Source organism: Coenobita brevimanus, chromosome 104, assembly GCF_032717465.1.
Source record: "Coenobita brevimanus isolate Jiangsu-jjx chromosome 104, ASM3271746v2, whole genome shotgun sequence".
NCBI lineage: Eukaryota > Metazoa > Arthropoda > Malacostraca > Decapoda > Coenobitidae > Coenobita > Coenobita brevimanus.
This window is the reverse complement of record NC_137057.1, coordinates 37,967,328-37,973,093: the sequence shown is the minus strand read 5'-3', so window position 1 is coordinate 37,973,093 and position 5,766 is coordinate 37,967,328.

The window sequence follows — 5,766 nt, the reverse complement described above, 5'->3', positions numbered from 1 at the left end:
ATGAACTCTCCCCAAAATCTTTAGTTAGGAATCTTTGTAATAGTCTTCTTTCCCAATATCTTCATCTTTCTCTTGTATTTGTAACTTTGATGGATATCCTTTTTTGCTTTCTCCACTTTCCACTGTCACTGTTTTCCTGATGTATGCATGCCGTCTCTCTCTCTCTCTCTCTCTCTCTCTCTCTCTAAGTACCTTTTAATTAATTATTTCAACAAACGATTATTTTTATTCTAAGTAGAATATTGAAAGCACTGCAATCTATGTTTAATATTATACCATAGTCCCTTTCCTAGTATAATATTCTAGGCATGACATTTCAAGGATATATTACTTTCTAGATCCAATATTCTCGTCACTTTCTAGATATAATATTCCTCTCGTCTTCCTCTGCTATTTTCCAAGAGAGAAGATAAGGGAAGATTTGCTGCACAGTAGGCTACTTAATTATTCTTAGCATTATTTAGGGCAGAGAGAGAGAGAGAGAAATGGAGAAATGAATTCCCCGAGCTAGGCAACTAAGGCCATATAACCCCGCTGGGGTTACAGGAGGGAGCTACCCCTCCCGGCAACAGTAGCCCGGGCGAGGCTCGAACTTGCGACATCCCGATCACAAGCTCAGCGCGCTACCACTGTGCTACCGCGTCCCCCAGAGAGAGAGAGAGAGAGGAGGGGGGAGAAAGAAAATGAGATTCGCGTTGACGTTAGGTAAGGTAGATTTTGAAAGCGATAAGAAGAGCAAGGTAGATGAATAGATAGACACACACACACACACACACACACACACACACACAAAATGATACCTCCTCCATGATGAAATACGTAATGGGAAAGTGTGAATCATTTAGCGAGATAATGAAGCATCGACGCGAGGTTTCGAAACAGCCAAAGTTCGACTCCCCCCATTCAGGGAAAGTTGCAGATGAGGGTAATGTTGGAGTCTGGGTGAGAAAGAGAAGGGGTACTGGGCAAAATAATAGTGAAGGAAAAGCAATCATCATCTTTATCATTTACATTATTAATATTTTGTCATGCTGCCTACTTCTTCCTTAGCCTTTATCATTCTTTTTCTGTGTCTGCCCTCCTCTCTTCCTATTTCTTCCATCTTTCCTGTCACTTATTGCTTTTCTTCCCTTTACAGATGGCTTTACATTGAGTGACAAGCCAAATGGTTTCCTGTAAGCCAAGAAACCCTTTACAACGCTGGGTGGTAACGCTCTTCCCATAAAATAAGTAACTCAGAGTCAAAGGGCTACCCCTTTCGGGATTGTGGCGTCTGGCAATCGACAGATAGGTAGATACAGGTATTCTGTCATCATTACCATTAGCATAAACATCAAGCTTCCATTCAACGTGACCATTTTAATTTTTTAAGGGAGGTGGAATGGAAGTCAAGCCAAGAGGATGAAGAGAAGGAGGAGGAGGAGGTTTATGTGTAAAGGAGAGGAGAAAACAGGAGGGGAAAAGGGAAAAAAGGAAAGAGGGAAGATTGTCTCTAAAGAGGGAGGGGAAGGCAGAAGGGGAAAGAGGGGAACAGAGAAGGTGTACTTGAAGGAAGCGTGGAAAAAACCAGTGAAACATGGGGAAAAAGGAAGAGGAATTGAGGAAGAGAGAAAGAAGGAAAGGAGAGAGGAAGAGGAGCATCATCAATAGAGGGAGAAAGGAGATAGAGGAGAAAGAGAAGGGAGAGGAATAAAAGAGAGGAAGAGGAACATCATCAATAGGGGGAAAGAGGAAAATGGAGAGAGAGAGAGAGAGAGAGAAAGAGAGGGGAACGAGTGGAGAGGAGAGGGGTAAGAGAGACGAGGGAGAGAGGGAGGAGGAGAGGGGAAAGAGGGGGAGGGAGGAGATAATGAGGGTGAGGGGAGGGGACATCTCTGGGTGAGGAGAAAGGTCAAGCCTGCCATCCGAGCGACACTGCAGTGGGTTTCAGTTCCCCGTCCAGAGTCAATGGAGAGAGAGAGAGAGAGAGAGAGAGAGAGAGAGAGAGAGAGAGAGAGAAGGTAGGAAATTCAATTCTGTGCGAGAGCGAGGCCTGGAAGAATATGCCTAAAAAAAAAAGACAAAAATAAATGGATGGGAAGCTTGAGGTAAGAATATATATGAGAGAGAGAGAGAGAGAGAGAGAGAGAGAGAGAGAGAGAGAGAGAGAGAGAGAGACAGAGAGAGAGAGAGAGAGAGACAGACAGACAGACAGAGACAGAGAGAGAGAGAGAGACAGACAGACAGACAGACAGATAGGCAGATACGTCGATAGACAGACAGGTGGGCAGACAGAGTGACATAAAGGTAGACAGAAAGGCAGACAAGTAGGCAGACAGATAGATGGATAGACAGTAAGACAGACAGAATGATAGGCTACATATAGACAGAGACACAGACGGAAAGAGAAATAGAGAGATAGATAGATAATGAAGTGACAGATCTACGTAACCCAGTTTAGGATTTAATTGCAACACACCACCGCAGCGAGAAATCTCTCATGAAGATTGATCAAAGTCGAGCTAGATTGGCACAGAAAAAAAAAAAAATAAGGGAAGAAACGAAATTAGGTGAAAAAATGAATATGGATTCCCAATGTAGGCTTTCCTTACTTATCGACTTATTCAAGAGTTGTATATTATTATTATTATTATTATTATTATTATTATTATTATTGTTGTTGTTGTTGTTGTTGTTATTGGATATCGTAGTAGTAGTAGTTGTAGCAGTAATAGTAGTAGTAGCAGCAACACCAGGAGCAGTAGTAGTAGTAGTAGCAGTAGTAGCAGTAGTATTAGTAGTTGTTGTTGTTATTGTTGTAGTAATAGTTTATTATTATTGTTATTATTTCTCTTGTTATTCTTATTATTATTTTTATTATTATTATTATTATTATTATTATTATTATTATTGTTATTACTGTTATTATTATTACACTAATTATTGTTATTACTATTTTTATAATTGCTGCTACTACTACTACTACTACTACTACTACTACTGCTACTACTACAACTACTACTATTATTATTATTATTATTATTATTATTATTATTATTATTATTATTATCATTATCATCATCATCATCATCATCATTATTACTATTATTGTTGCAGTTTAGTCTCAGCTCCATGTGTGTTGAGGGGAATAAGAAGAAAAATATAATTCTCTCTCTCTCTCTCTCTCTCTCTCTCTCTCTCTCTCTTAATCTGTCTGTCTATTTACATACCTACCTACCTACTTACTTACCAAATTATCTATTCCTATGTTTCATTTCGAGTGTATATTTGTCTATCTTTTCAACTCTCTCTCTCTCTTTGTCCCTTTCTCTGTCTCTGTCTCTGTCTGTCTGTCTGTCTGTCTGTCTGTCTCTCTCTCTCTCTCTCTCTCTCTCTCTCTCTCTCTCTTTTCCACCCCCTGGGATAACGAGGCGCCTGTTTAATTACATGGCGCTAACACATTGACAGGTAACCAAGGGGGAAATTAATAACGCACCTGCTGTACCCTACCGGACAGACAGACAGATAGACTGAGACAGAGAGGTGGAAGCTAAAAGAGACAGGTCACTGGAGGAGAGGCAATAGGATTAGTAAGAGAGAGTTAATGAGAGAGAGAGAGAGAGAGAGAGAGAGAGAGAGAGAGAGAGAGAGAGAATGACAGAGAGAGAGACTCGAAGAAACATGGAGGGAGAAACAGTAAACAGAAAAAATGAATAGGAGTATAGTTGAATAAAACAGAATTGAGAAATAAAAACCTAGACCCAGACAGAACCACCCTGATCCAGCCAGATCCACTTAAAATTGATTAAAGCCAAGTTGATTCACGTCGAACCAATTAAATCCACTGAGATCCACTGAGATCCACTTAGAACCATTTATATACACTTAGAACCAATTATAACCACCAAGATCGACGTAAATCCACTTAGAACCAAATAAATCCACTCAAGCATATTAGATTCACTTAGAACCACTGAAAACCACTTACAACTAAGCAGATGGACATACGACCACTTAAATCCACTTAGAACCAATTTGATCAACTTACGACCACTTAGATCCACTTTGAACGACTTAGACCCACTTTGAACCAATTAAATCCACTTTGAAGCACTTAGATCCACTTTGCTCATCTTAGGTCCTTTTAGAACCACTTTATTTCACTTAAAACCAATTACATCCACTTAAGGTAGTTTCAAAATGTGTCATGGAACATGGCAAAGCATTATCCTTGGCGGCATTGTTACTTGGTGATTTTTTCTGCACTCTGCACCTTAAAATCCACTTGTATATATGTTGTGGAAAATATGCCGATATGAAAAGGATATATATAGAGGAGACTATTCAGGTGTAACGGGCAAAATAAATGGCTTAGGAAAAGGTGCTTGGACTTGGAATGCCACTTAGAGGTTTATGGAGGGCAGGAGTATGAGTTAAATATGTAGGCAAGGGAAGGTGTGCCAAATGGAGGTGTTGGATACCTGCGGATTAATTAAGGTGAGAGAGAGAGAGAGAGAGAGAGAGAGAGAGAGAGAGAGAGAGATTGCGATACTTACCTCGTTGTTAAAGTCTATTCCCTTATCAGAGAAATTTCAGACTAAATAACAAACGATAGCTAGATAGATGGAGAGGTAGATAAATAAAGAGCGAGAGAGTGTGTGTGTGTGTGTGTGTGTGTGTGTGTGTGTGTGTTTACCTGTCATTCTCCTTAATCACCACCCTCACCCCAGTTTCTCAAGTCCTCCCAAGACATCTCAAGATTCCTTTACGATACTTCTAATCATCCATACCGCTTCCTATTGTAACTCTCAGCCTCATTCCAGTCACACTCTAATCTCATTCTTCTTAGCTCATCCTACAAGTCAGTGTGTTTCTTATCTGATTTTCTCACTGATCTTAAATAAAGAAAGAAAATGATGCTCGACACCTTTACTATTTTCCTCACCTTGCTTCGTAATTTCTAACTCATTCTTACTCTTAAATCACCCTTATCCTCACCCTCACCCTCACCCTCACCCTCACCCTTATACTGCTGGGAAATGGTTCTTGTTGGGAGCACCTTGGTCCCGCAAGAACGAAGTGCTCTTTGAATGTAACCCACCACTTGCCTTATGGGGCCACGTGAGAGAGAGAGAGAGAGAGAGAGAGAGAGAGAGAGAGAGAGAGAGAGAGCACATTGCATTTCTCAGTGTGCAATATCATCTCTTACTTAACCTCTTCTGCAATTGAGTAAGGAATTGTCCTGAAAAATGATGATGTATTGTTTTTAATGTTGCAGCGAGAGGAACTCATTATTTAGCAGGCTGTAGCATTGAGTGTGTGTGTGTGTGTGTGTGTGTGTGTGTGTGTGTGTGTGTGTGTGTGTGTGTATCGAGGAAGTTCTGTCATTTTAACTTCTCCTGATGGCCACTAACCCTGTAAAGTTTTAACGCACTTTGATCCCTCTGTTGGCTTAAAGTAGGGGTCATATTAGGTTATTGAACAAGTGGTGATGATGGTCGTGGAGATGTGTAGGTGATGATGTTCGGGTCAGTGTGTTTATCTATTTGGTATTTGTCTATCGGATTTTCTTGTCCTGTCTGGATATAATCTTGTCTGATCCTCACCTCTCTCTCTCTCTCTCTCTCTCTCTCTCTCTCCTTATTATCATAATCCATTTTTCATCCATGTGTTTACATAATAATTAGACTATATACGTTACTCAGTATTCACAGCAAAGTCAAAACTCTCTCTCTCTCTCTCTCTCTCTCTCTCTCTCTCTCTCTCAAAAATACTGAGGAAATTTGA